The sequence below is a fragment of the Pan paniscus genome, chromosome 4, assembly GCF_029289425.2.
Source record: "Pan paniscus chromosome 4, NHGRI_mPanPan1-v2.0_pri, whole genome shotgun sequence".
NCBI lineage: Eukaryota > Metazoa > Chordata > Mammalia > Primates > Hominidae > Pan > Pan paniscus.
Window position 1 is genome coordinate 46553992 of NC_073253.2, and position 14573 is coordinate 46568564.

The 14573-nt window shown below is 41.5% G+C and overlaps 1 long non-coding RNA gene across 1 annotated transcript in view; it reads left to right on the top strand.

Moving 5' to 3' along the window:
- Positions 1-316: 316 nt before the first annotated feature.
- LOC117980280 (uncharacterized) overlaps positions 317-14573 on the top strand; it is a 64961-nt gene continuing 50704 nt past the window's right edge. The window contains exon 1 of the long non-coding RNA XR_004671537.2: positions 317-979. This is a non-coding gene — a long non-coding RNA (uncharacterized LOC117980280). The remainder of the gene's footprint in view (positions 980-14573) is intronic.

A 14573-nucleotide genomic window follows, 5' to 3' on the forward strand; every position in this document is an offset into this window, starting at 1 on the left:
TATCTATTTTTGGAAAAGTTAAGAGTTTCATTTATATTCTGAAAATGGGTGATTGCTTTGCCTGTTGTGAACCAGTTGTACTAAGGGTAGAAAGCATAAAGCTGAAAAATTTGTCCATCCAAGCCTTCCTTGAGCATCTGTGCTCAGTGATGAGGATGCACAGATGAAATGGATGTATTTTCACTTCTCTAAGTGCTAAAATCTACTGGAAGATACAGACATATAAACAGATAATTATAGTACCATATAATAAGTGCTGTAAAGATATGTGAATACAGTGATATGGAAACCTAAAGGAGGGGAATATTTTTATATGTATCTGTGCATTGCTATTCTTCGCCATTACTGGCACTCTTTCTAGAAGCCTCATGAGAAGGAGACAAAAACAAAGAAGTTCTGAATCTGCATCTGGAAGTATCACACAGAGGGGAGGGCTTCGCTGTATTGGGGTTGAATAAGGTGCTGATAATCCAAGTATTATTACCTGCGTGTGTAGAGCTTTGACTATTTCCAGCACGTCGCTGAGGACGGAGGCTTCTCAGTGGCGGTGCCAAGGAAACTGTTGGAGGTTGCCAGTCATTTTAGAGAAATGCCATGGAACGCAGCATGCCAGATGGCTACTGATGAAAGTGATGAAGGTTCACGCTTAGAAATGAAGTCCAATTCCATATTTGGTCCTTCTTTCCTTCCTTCTCTTTTGAAGGCATAAGACAGCACAAACTCAGCCTTATTCTACTCTTGCCCTACAAAATTGCCATCATCCTTTTCTCTTTTATAAAGTACTGGAGAGATACAGTCAAGTTACATCTGCTTCATTCCCAAAGCCTCAAAGGCTCCCCAGGTCCATCTCTCGCTGCACCAGGCCCTTTCTCTCTTGACCCTTCTTACTCCTCTTCTCACTCCTCCTTTGCCTGCCAGGAATCACTGTCAACAGAACCCACCGATGGTCGGCTGCCTGCCCGGGACTAGTTTCTGTAAGGTAAGCTTTTCCCATCTCTACATCTCATGGAAGAAGAAAAAAGAAACGCTCCGCCGGAGATGTTTTATGATGACCCTCATTTGTAGAAGAAGTTCACCTTTCCTCTTTTGAGGATAACCATAACCTCCAGCCACGTTTCCTTTCTCTAGCCAGTGCATGATATTAGGGTTAAATGCTTCTTCCTCACTCCCATTGTCCTGGTGGAGGGGACCCCACTGGGGTTACAATGCTGGTCTGGCTCCCCGCCCCCTACCCTGCCTTTTCGCACTCTCCTGGGGGAAGTGGAGTGGTAATGAGGTAATGGGGAGAATAAACACAGGCTTCTTCTCCTAGCACCTTGCTTCTTTCACACCAGGGGCCACACCTCCACCGCTCCTCCTGTCAGGGCTTGGGTGGGTGAGTGTGCTTAGTCTTGGCTCAGCATCCCTAGGTCATCTAGTCACTAAGGTGACATTTCGATTCTCTGTTATTAGGTCCTCTCAAAGAACCCCCTGCAGGTAAGAAGTAGTCATATGAACTCCAAAAATTAGCCTTCACTCTCTCTAAGCAGATTCATGTCAGACAAAACCTTATATCCATTTCTGCTTTTTGGCTTTGAGGTACAGGAGGCCTTACGAGGAGAAAAGGAAATGGCAGCACATTTCTCAATCCATCCTGAGGACTGTAAGAAGGGCTTAGATGAAACAAAACAAGTTAAAAGAATTCCACATTTTGGTGGCTTTGATTCTTGTCCTTCAGAATGGGTTAAACACACACACACACACACACACACTCTGACATTTGGAGGTTCGGAGCCTTGGGTCTCTCCCTTCCTCCCACCTAGCATGTCCTCATAACTATATCTCGAAAAGCTATTCTTAAAGCTTTCCAAGACGTGTTCTCTCATCTATAGAGTAATGTCTCCTTCCTCTAGTTTTCCGTTGTACTTGCTCTAACGGCATTTGAATGAGTGAGTGAGTGAATAAATGAATGACTGTGTAATGATGAAAGAAATGGAATATCCTTTGCTTGCCCATCTACAGAAGAGAGATGGAGCCTTCCCTGTTCCTCTTCAGGGTTACTTTTCCTCTGCCACTTTAAGCTCCATCGAAATGCCTCAGGGGCTGCAAGAGTCCAGAGCTCTCCATAAAATAATCTAATAAAAACTGTGAAGAACAAGGCAGCTCAGAAAATCCAACTTCATTTTCATCACCCTGGACTTTGCTTTGCATTGCCTTGGACTCTTGGGTCAGCATAAGGTCTGTAACCTTTAGGGCCTGAAAGCCTTTTTGTTTAGGCCAGGTAGCTCAGCTGCCCAGCCTGAGACCGGGTCTCCACTGGCACAGGATGGTGAGGCAGAGGGCAGTGTTCCAGACGATTCAGAAGAGCAGAAACTAAACTTGGCTTTTAAAAAAAGCCCGAGGAAAGCAATTTTGATGCCTGGATAATCACCCCAGTTGCTTACAAAGCATGCCAGTGGAAACCTGTCCCAGGGGTTCCAAGCTTAGGAAGTACAGTGATTGAAGCTCCATCCAGAAGGAGGGTAGCAAGGCAATTAAGCAGAGGAACAAGTGGGACCTTTGCCTGGAGCAACTTCTGTTCCATCAATTGAGGGAATTTACTTGCCCTCAAAGGAAGGTTATTTTAGCACCTGGCATCAGAATTCTCAATATATGAGCTTTGCAGTCTCCTTTGATCTGAAATTACTAGTTCCTGGATTATCAGGCAGTAACCAGGGAAGGGAACATGTTCTCTAGCTGCACTTGGCTCATTGGCTGTGATTAGCTCAGAGAGCTGCAGCCCCCACGTGGTTAACCTACTTCAAGTAGAGGTTTACTCATCACAGCTTCCTTCTAAAAACTCAATTGGACAATATTTTGTCATCTTTAAGGTCAGACTATATCTATGCCATAGGTTACCTTCAGCTTCTCCCATCTTTCATCCCCCAGCCCTACGGTGACGTCCTCAGTGATATGGTGCCACCCAAAGAGGCCCAAGGTATTGTTTTGTTGTGTTTTGTTTTAGAAGGAGAAGGACTTTGGGTTTCTAGTTTCAAATCTCAGGGGTGTGACTCAAGTAATTTTACTTCTCAGTTTCCTCCTCTAAAAAACTAAAATTGCAAAACGTAATCTCATACATTTGTTAAGGACCAAGTGAAACATTTTATGTCAAGGACCAGAACAGTGACTGGCATATCATAAATGCTCAATAGATAATTGCTCCCTTCCTCACTCTTTCCCCCAAGTAGGCCCTGGAGAGCTCTTCTGGACCAGAGGCTATGGTGGTGCACTCGTGATAGCCGATTGTTAAATCTTCAGGAATTGTGTGATCCAGTTGATCAGTTTGATATTGGCTGTGGTGGAAGCATTCACATCACAGAAATCAGCAAACACAGTAAGTCAGAGCTTCCATCCACTCACCCAGAGATTTGGTTCATCACCATAGCACCACGTAGTTAGATCACCTAGAAACTTTCTAGGTTTGTATTTCTAACAATTTGCATTTCTAAAAATGCAAATTAACCAGTCACACCCCAGACCTTCTGCATGGAAGAAATCTGTGTTTTAACAAAGCTTCTTAGTAAGTGTGCCTGATATGTTCAATGACTAGCAGGGAGATGAGTGTGGGAGGAGTGAAGTGAGCCAGACGAAGAATAGGAAGAGATATGGTCAAAGAAGAGATAGGGTGGTGGTAGGAGCAGGGAGTATCGTTGGCCATTGTAAGAATTTTTACTTATGTTCCAAGTGATAAGGAACCCACTGGAGGGTTTTGAGCAGAACGTAATGTCTTTTAAATCTAATTTAAAGGGATCACTCTGGTTGCTGTGTAAGGGTGATGAGAGACGACAGTGGCTCAGACTCAGATGATACAGAAATACATGGTGAAAAGTGGTTGGATTCCAGATATATTCTCGAGATAGAACTAATATAATGTGTTGATGGTTTAGATGTGGAGAGTAATAAAAAGAGAGAAGTAAAGGATAATTCAAAATTTATTTAGTCTGAGAAACTGGACAGATTTTTACTAAGATACAGAAAGAAATAGGCTGATGGAAGGTGGAAGGTTGGTGATTAGGAAGTCAGTCCATTTTGAACATATTGGGTTTAGAAAGTCTATTAGAAATCAAGAGGAAATGTCAAGGAGGCCATTAGATATGAGCCTGGAGTTTGGAGGAGAAGTTGGGTTGAAGATTTACCTTTGGAAGTCACCAGCTTCCAGATGGTATTTGGTGAGCTGTGATAAGATAGCTCAGTAAAAGAATCAGATAGAGAGAAGTGGATCCTAGCCCTGGAAAGCATGGAGATCTGGAAGATATGGACAAACTAGCAAAGGACACAGAGAAGGAGCAATCAGTGAGTATTAGTTCAATACATATTATGGTAGCAATCAGAGAGATGAAATAATATACTGCAAGTGGCTGTGTTACTTTAGTTGCGTGTCATTTCCTAGGGCCTCCTGTATAACTTAACTATGAGTGTGTAGTGTAGAGTTCACTCACAGCTTTCTGAATGAACGTACTGGATTCCGAAAGCAGTGTGGAGTTACATGTGAAGGCTGGCCCACTGAGCCAGTCTGTTCTCCCTTTACCCACTAAGATCCTGCAGGACTCTCTTCTCCCTAAGTAATAGAAGAGTCATTACCCCAAAGCTAATCGCAGCCATCAGCTGGCTAAGCAGATGAGGCTGATGCTGTGCCTGTGTTTGTGAATGTTTTGGTTTATCAAAAAGAGCATGCAATTATGTTTAAAATATAATTCTCTGTCTTTAACATAAGCCAGAACTGTCAAACCTCCTTAAGCCCAGAGTGCTTTTACAAGGACAGTTTATTCAATTACCTTTTTAAGCTTTTAAAAGTCTGTGACTGACTCATTTGAGCAAGTGAGGAAAAAAGACAAAACATCAGTATCTCGCTGGAAAAATACTGTGGTTATTGGCACTGAAACAAAAATAACGCTCTGATCAAGGCATTGTGTTACTCAAATCAAGTGTATGCCTCATCTTTTTCATAAGAAATCTTCCTGCATTGGGAACTTCATGAGTCAGAATATTTGTGACCTACAGTGTGGCCTTGGACAAGTTCATCTCACTGTCATTTTCTTTTCAGGTAAAATGGGAACAATAATACCGACACAATAACACGTGTGTGGGAAGCACCCAACACAGTGATGTTTAATAACTCCTTTTCCATTGCCCTTAAAATATACACGGCCACAAGTGGCTTACATATCTGTTCCACACTGAAAGAACTGCTGCCACTGCTGTCTGTCCTATCCCATCCCAACCATCCAGTCCCTCTCCAATCTGTAAGGCATGTACTTGGGATCTATTTTACCAAAGCAGGGCGTTCTGACTAAACTGTTTATTTGAAGAGAATATTAGGACATAGTCTCATCAAAACTACTATGAACAAAATGAAAAATGACTTTAAAAAATTGGCTTATGCCTGTAATCCTAGCACTTTGGGAGGCCGAGGTGGGCAGATTGCCTGAGCTCAGGAGTTCAAGACCAGCCTGGGCAACATGGTGAAACCCTGTGTCTACTAAAAACACAAAAAATTAGCAGGGCATGGTAGTGCGTGCCTGTAGTCCCAGCTACTCAGGAGGCTGAGGCACATGAATTGCTTGAACCTGGGAGGCAGAGGTTGCAGTGAGTCAAGATTGTGCCACTGCACTCCAGCCTGGGCGACAGAGCAAGACTCTGTCTCAAAAAAAAAAAAAAAATTACAAAGTGATGTGCAAGGCAGCAAGGCAGACATTGCTGACCTTCTACTTTATCCATGATCCTCACCTCAACCCTAAACCCCTTTCTCAAGAGAAGGAGTGAGGATGGCTATTTCCCACATTCCTTGAGAGTTTCGCTAAACTGAAAATTTAATGCTCACTTTCATAACCTAGTTGAAACATATGGGTAAAGGTTCCTTTCAAAGTAACATGCACCCATCTTTGTGGTTGACAAGGAAGCCAGTGACAACCAAGTAAGGTATTCTCAGATGCCAAGCCATGCCGAGAAAAGCGGTCTTGCTCAAGGTAGAAACCAATGAAGCAACTTGCTAGGGGATGCACATCTGAGAAGGAACCAGCCGAGCCTCCCATCCATAGGATAAATTAGTATGAGGATCATTTTAAATGTAATTTCCCAAAGTAGTTCGTTCTCTCATGTATCACACTTTTCCAAGGGAGACCTTTCATCTTACTTCACTCTGGCTCCTTCTAGAAATATTCTTAAAGATGAAAAATATCATAGCAAGCAGCAAGCAATAGGGCAATTGTGGTCACTGTCCTCTGGGAGAAGGAAACTCAGATTTTACCAGCTCAGAAGAAAATCCAAAGGAGTTGTTTTCTAACCACTCCTTCCTTCTTGAAGCTCTCCCCTCTCAGCTTCCTGGAGTTGCTCCTGCTTTTATGATTAATTATTTTCTGTTTCCTCAGTGAGTTCCCCTGCCTCTGCCTACCTCTTCTTTCCTCATGCTACACATACTCACTCTCACTTTCTCCACCCCAGGCAGAAAGAAGCACCAGGAGATCCGAAAGTGAATCATAAATGTGCTGGGATTTCAGATGTTACTGGATGCAGGAATGGAGAGGACCTGGCTTGGAAATTTCAAGTAAAGGGGTACCAGAGTTGAATAGGGGATCCATGCCTGAACAACCAGTTAGAGAAAATTAAGAGCCAATTTTTTTCTGTTGCCGTGGTTTCAGCTCCCATTTCTATGCTGAGGAATCCTGAAATCTCTATCTCTAGCACGGTATTTCTCATGAGCTTCTCAACTCTTTATCTTAATGGCCATCTTCCCCTGAACAGTCCACAGAAAAGTGAAACTGAAAATGTCTAAAATCATATGATTCCTTTCCTGCCTTCAAACCTACTTCTCATTCTGTTTCCTACACTTTTGTGGAGCCCCCATCTATCTAGTTATCCACATTAGAAACCTATTCCCAACATATCCTACTCATTTCTCAAATTCAATCGCAATCCTATAAATTTTGCATTCCATATATTTTATGAATTTATTATACTTCTCCATCTCTAAGTCAAAGCAGCAAAATGTTCAATAAGCAGCTCCAACATGGCCCCAGGCTAATGGCAGTAATTAAATCCAGAATACATAGGACTCCATGGTGGCATTCCATAAGGAGAATTCTATAAACATATCACCTTTCCGGCCACACATTTTTTTTCTTCCAGAAATTAATGTTTACCTTGTAGGAAAGTGCTGGGCATTTTAATTTTTTCCTGAAACTTTACATTCTTATCACCCTCCTAGCTTTCTTTTAGCAGGTAATTAACTCATAAGAATCTTAAGATTCATATATTGGCCAGACCAATGCCATCACTGTCTATTTGCTATAGAGAAGGGGTCCACTGAGAGTCAGAGTAGTCCTGCAGCCTCATGACTGTGACAAGTGGTACCCACAGAGGTTTCCAATGCCAGTGGCAGGCGTGTGACCTTGGGCCCTCTGTGCCTTGGGAGGACACTATCACAGAAGAGATATGCATATCAGTTTGGGAAAAGCTGGAAAAAGTTATCAATCATTTCCTGATTCTATTAAGAATCTGGGAGTCTAGTTTCTACTTGAGTTCCCTAAAGAAATAAAAATATGCACCATTTGGGGATAAGCAGGGAATGGGAGAAAGGATACAGCATATTACATCCCCATCCCAATCAACAGAAAGAAAATTAGGAAAGGACTGTCAATTCTCATGAAGTTGACATTATTTCATGAAACTGAATTACTCTATAAATATTTAATAATCTACCCTGCCTAAGCAATATGGGCACATAGAGCTGCAAATAACATTGCCACGATTGTTGTCTTCAGCAAGCTTACAGTATAGCAAGAGATGAAGTCATGGAAACAAGAACTTACAAAGCAATGTCATTAGAATTGTAATGTGTGTGAAGGGAGGTGCAGACATGTGAAATGGACAGCCAACTAGATTTAGGGGAGAGTGAAAAAAATATTGCTGCAGGAAATTATATCCAAGCTGAGACCAGAAGTTGAACAAAAGTTGGTCAAGTTGCAGAAAGAGAGTATGCACAGAGGAGATGGGTTCTGGGAGAAAGCAACAGCATGGGCAAAGGCCCAGGAATGGGATATGTTCGGGCCCATTTAGGACTACAAAAGAAGTTTATCCTAGCTTGTGTAGAACTGATACACAAAGTGATGAGATATAAGACCAGAAAAACAATGTTTGAACTTTGAAGGCTCTTATTGGCTGCATGGAGAAATTAAGACTTTGTCATGTCTTGTGTCTTAGAAATGTCACTCATAGTGAAAAGAATGGATTAAAAGGGGAGAAGACTAGAGGAAGGGTTATTGATTAGGAGGCTTATTCCAGTAATTTAGATGAGGAATTATGTTGGCTTTTGTTAAGGAAATAACAATGAGGATGTAAATAAGTGGTTATGTTAAAAAATATTTAGGAATTCGACTCAATAAGAATTGGTGATTACTAATCTACAGTTGCAAAGACATGGAACAAACTTAAGTGCCCACTGACCAATGAGTGGATAAAAGAAACCATGGTATATATACACCATGGAACTACTCAGCCATAAAAAGGAATGAAATGTCCTTTTCAGCAACTTAAATGGAGCTGGAGGCCATTATTCTAAGTGAAGTAACTCAGGAATGGAAAACAGAATACCATATGTTCTTACTTATAAGTGGGAGCTAAACTATGAGTAAGCAAAGGCATACAGAGTGATATAATGAACTTTGGAGACTCAGAAGGGGAAGGATGGGAAGGAGTAAAGGAAAAAACATCTACATGTTGGGTATAATATACACTATTCAGGTGACAGGTGCACTAAAATCTCAGAATTCACCACTATATAATTCATCTACATAACCAAAAACCACCTGTACCCCAAAAGCTATTGAAATCTAAAAATAAATAAATAAAAATTTTAAAAATAGAATGGTGATAACAGGAAGACTGAGGAGACAGCAAAACTAAGAAGGACCCCATGTGTCTGACATTAGCAGTTTGTTGGATGGGAATAGCATTCACTGTGATAGGAAACTAGAGAGAAGAAGCAGGTTTGGGGAACGGGATCAAAGGAGGATAATGAGTTGAGTTCCTGATGTTTTCAGTTCTAGATTTTTGCAGTATATACAAGTGGGAATATGCATAGACAGTTGTGTATGGAGGTTAGAAGAGAGATCTGAACAAAGGATAAACATCAGAGAGTCAACAGCACATAATAGTGACAATGGGAGTAGATGACATCTACCATGGAGAAGATGAGAGTAGGAGTTGAGACTTAGAACAGGAACTGGATTTTTTTTTTTTTACTTTTTTTTAATTTTTAAGTTTCAGGATACATGTATAGGATGTACAGGTTTGTTACATAGGTAAATGTGTGCCATGGTGGTTTGCTGCACCTATCAACCCATCACCTTGGTATTAAGCTCCACATGCATTAGCTATTTATCCTGATGCTCTCCCTCCTACCGCCCCCCAACCCCCGACAGGCCCCAGTTTATGTGGTTCACCGCCGTGTCCATGTGTTCTCATTGTTCAGCTCCCACTTATAAGTGAGCCATTATCCTCAGCAAACTCACACAGGAACAGGAACTGGATCTTGCAGAGGAGACAGAAAATGCTCACAGAGGGAAGGAGGGACACTGTGGTGGTCTGGAGAGTGGAAGCTTTTCAGAAGGAGTAGTTTACAACAATATGCTGCAGTTATCAAGAATGGATTCTGTATGTGCAGATAATGTGAAGATGTTCAAAATACATTGCATGAAAAGAGCAGGTTGAAGAACAATATGTGTGGTATGATCTCATTGTATATTTTTAAATACTGAATCTGAATGAATATTTCTGGAGAAATACTGAAGAGATGGCCAAAAATAGGTCTTTAAGAAATAAGACTTAAGAGTCACAGAGAAACAGGGGCTGCAAATTACCACTTAATATACCTCCAATATTGGTAGAATATTTTACCTTGAGTGAATCTTGCATTTGTATACTTTTTAAGTTAATTAAAAGGAAAGAGAATTGTTGTCAGTATCAGTACTGCAGATAAAGTAAAATCAAAATGAAAAATATTAATTAGCTTTGCAACAAGGAGGTCATTAGTGAATTAATAGAAATATTTTCAGTGGCCGGGCATGGTGGTTCATGCCTGTGATCTCAGCACTTTGGTAAGCTGAGGCAGGTGGATTGCTTGAGCTCAAGAATTCAAGACCAGCCTGGGCAACATGGGGAAACCCAGTCCCTAGAAAGAACTACAAAAATTAGCTGAGTGTGGTGGCATGTGCCTGTAGTCCCAGCTAAATGGGGGACTGCGGCAGGAGGATGGCTTGAGCCTGGGAGGCAGAGGTTGCATCTGGTGAACGAAGATTGTACCACTGCACTCCAACCTGAGCAACAGAGCCAGACCTTGTGTCAAAAACAAAAAAAAAAAGAAAGAAAGAAAGAAATCTTCAGCGAAGTGATAAGGCTGGATTTGTGGATGGTAGCAATGACATAGGAAAAAAAAAGGGGGGGAATCTGTGTAAATAGCTCATTCTAGAAGATTGGATATGAAGAGAAGGCAAGAGACAGGGCAATTACCAGAGGGGGCATGAGGTTGAGAAAGAGAATATTTTATTATGGAGAGTTTCTGGCACATTGACATCTTGGTGGAATTTGCCCTAGTAGGCAGAGAACCTCCTGTAGAAGCAGAAAGGTGGACAAGGACTCAAGATAGACATCTTGGAGCAGTAGGAAAAGATTGGACTAAGAAAAAAGTGGACAAAAATTAACCTTGGATAGGAATAGAGACACCTTTCTCACTGCAAAATAAGGTGAAAAGGGAGGAATAAAGCCAATGCAGGTAAGCCTACAGTGTCAGTAGCCACAGTATCAGTAGCCACAGTATCTCAGGCTTTTGAAATGTCCCAGATGCCATGAAAATAAATCAAATCTGGTGTTGCAAGCCTTTAGCAGAATAATTTAGAGTTTGAATATTGGTGCCTATAATAAAAGCAGATTTTCTCTTTAATATCTTTATCATGCAAAGCAAGCATGCATGATAGTAAAAGATTATATGTGCAACTAGTGTTTTGAAGGGGTTATCATTTATATCTGGATAATTTATATGAATTACAAATTGCTTTTCCCTTATTTATTACAATCAAGAAACCATGCAATATGGTAACACTAATTTATCTTACTCATAATATGTGAGTTTCTCAAGGGCATGGTTTATGTCCTATTTGTCTTCATTTACTTATACTCAGCACAGGGCTCCGCATGCAGTCACTGTTCAATCAATGTTTAATAAATAAATGAATGTAATCCTGAAAACAAAGTTGGTGCTTTATTCTGATATATATTACCACCCAAAATTTTTTCTTTAAAGCCTAAAAAGAAGTAATTGCAAGGGTGTTTTCAGGAAAAGGGAGAACAGAAGAGGTTACAAAAGCTCTTAACAGTGAAGACTCAAGGGTGTATATTTATTCCATATTGCTCACCCCAACAGTAGCCATGACTTCAAAATAATAGCGCAAGTTAATGCATTTTCACACCTCAAAAAAAAGGTTATGCTCTTCATGTCAGCCTGCTGTGCACAATTATAGGAGAGAAACCACGGGGACTAACCGGTTGCTAAAAAGCGTCCAGAACATCAAAGGATTTTTACCAATGCATTCATTCACCAGAGCTGCCCAGTGCAAATTTAATAAGAACCTTTAGTTTAGAAATTATGCATCCTGAATGGCAGACTCTTCTAAATGACTAGATTGCTCCAAGGGATTGAAGAGATGTAATCTAAATAACTGGCTCCATTATTGTTTTCTCCTTGTCAGCTACAATTACAAGTCACTACCATCGGAGGGCTATTTACCAGTCTGTATAAAAGGGTTTAAATATTGAGCTAACCAATTGGAAATACATCCATGTACTATGACTTGCTCTCCCCACTGGGACTCATACTGACAGCTTAGCAAAAAGAGCCACGAAATTAAAACACATCGCACCTACTTAGCAACATTCCTAGGTGGACCCAGCTCTGACAAGATTCAGGCAGACTGACCAGAAAGCCGTTATTGATCTGCACTCTGATTTTACTCAATAGGAAGGAGACCTTTCAGGTATATTAAATTTATGTTTTTAAAGTAAATTGAAAGGCTGGTCTTCTACACAGAGCACTCAGCATAAATTAAAGATGCAGCCCGACTACATCCACACACTAAGACTGGGGCTGTTTTGCTGAGGCATCCTTCTGAAATACTTTGTATTTCTTTCTCTTCTCCTTCCCACTGCATAAGCTAGTATTTTGACAAGCTAACCTCCTATTTCGTGTCTCCTCACATCATTCTCCACTTCTTCTCTTTAATAATAGAGCCCCATGAGTTTTACCTGAGTGCTTGGCCACCACCACTTCTCCCAAACTCTCTTGTGCCTAAACATAACAAAAAGGATGCCAGTGGAAGTGCTAAATGCAATTTCCGGGACCTACCAGGTTGCCCTTTACCTCTACATCTTCCCTCTTCCCTTCTTCAGAAGAGAATTCAGATGTAGAGGTCATGGAGTGTCAACATTGACCAAGAGCATGAGAGCAACCCCGCTACGGAATGGCAGGACAAGCTACAAGGAGCCTGGGTTCCTAGACCCCCACGCAGAGCCAACTGTCCCACTCCTCTGATCACCTACCAGCTCATACTGTTATATGAGAGAGAAATCCACTTTGATCTAGTTTGAGCCACTGTTATTTATTCTACTTTGAAGCAGCCAAACCCAAATCCTAACTAATATGAAGAGAGAGAAGAGAATTGAGGAACTGAGAAACAAGTCAGCAGGAAAATAAGGTAGGACAATAAAGGGGGAAAGCACCAGGAAGGACAGCAAGGCTTAGGAGGGCATGAGTTATACTTTATTTGTTTGCTTGTTTTAAAGTATTCAGAAACACAAAGGAAGAGGAGGAAATCAAAGCTAGAGAAGAAAGGAAAAGCCACGCCGCACTCTTTTATCCTGCCTCCTGGGAGGTTGTGGGAGGCAGGAAAACAGAAGGGGAAGGAAAGGAATCCCCAGCTGTTGTCAGGGCCCATAGAAAGTTCACACTCAGCCTTCTGCTGGGAACCAAAGATGTTATTGACTCAAACGCAAATGGGGTCCTTGAGATTAACTAAGTGCCCAAAGAGGCTCTGCATGTGCAGGAACCTCAGTCACCCTAGAACAGAGCAGCTCTCCTCACCATAAGGGGAGAGTGCGACGGGTCAGGCACTACAGTTGTCCATGTTCCTGTTTTACTCACAAGTATGATAATCATGCAATGCAAATGTGTGCAAATTTCCAGTTCTTTTCTAAGAGGTCACATGCTTTGAAGCATTCATTTCCGGAGTCCGCTGAACAGGATATTCTCTGTTATTTACATAAAAACAAATACAGCTCCTCTGAATTAAGAAACTCTTTAAAAATCATATGCTAATTATTCTTCCATGCAATACCTTACCACAGCCAGCACGTCTGTGAGTAAACATCATTTACTGCCTTTCAGGACTTGGCAAAGTCCCAGTCCCCAAGGAGTCCCACACACAGCGTTGTTTAAGCTAGCTGTCAGACCTCAACAGCTAAGCCTCACTTTGCTGGTACAATGGTTGTTGATGTGGCAATTTATTGACAACACACAGATCAATTGGAGAAATGAATTAGTTGTGGTCAATGAATAATGGTAGATGAGAAAAAAAATGCCAACAGCAGACAAGTTGAATCAAGATATATGAAAAGCCAGTAACTTTGGAAGAATTTGAATTAGAGTGTGCAATCCAGGTTTCCCAACACTTTAGTTGTCACAAGTCATTTCTGCCTTCAATACCCAGTAGTCTGAGAACCCATTCTGCAGAACTTCAAGAAATCAAGTGCAGTCTTTTGAAAAGTTTATCCCTTCAATCTCTCTGGAGATACTTACACATTACACAAATCAGTCCTGGCTGTCACTTGCCACCTCAATGAGCCATCTTGTTCTCAGTGACTTTTCCCTTCCAGTGGGTCAATTCTTGCCAACCCACAACAGCTGTCCAGACTGTTATCTTTTTCCCTGAATTACTTCTTCCTAAGCATTAGCAATCTCAAAAATGACTGAGCCCAGGATATGATGTCTAACAATAGATAATTCAGGGGATACCCAAGGGAATAACCATGTAGAATAAAAACTTTAAACAGAACATTTCCCACCAAAGGATCCACAAACCAGGCCATTCCATAGAAGGTGTGATCAGCTTATGCCTCAGTCTTCTCAGGCCACCCAACTGTTGTGGGTGACGGAAGGGAGATCTTACTTTACTCTGGTTGAACTTCAGGGAGCCCAGGACCCCTGAGCATCTCCGTTAGAACACAGCTTCTTCTTTGCCCTTGGTCACTGGTTGGCCTTCTGGTCATCATCTCTCAGAGATGCCATTCTGACTTCAAGAAGGGTGACTTTCATATTATCAAGCACAGCTTCTTGACTTCCCATGGTCCAGAACCTGATTTTGGCTTTATCTCACATGCACTGATTTACAGACTTGATTAGTCAACTTAAACCTCCAGCTAAACAGAAACTGCCAGCAGCATACAAAGAGCAGCTATCTTCCCTGGCCCCTGCTTTATTCTGATGGAGGTTTCAGAAGTATGGGGGTTCA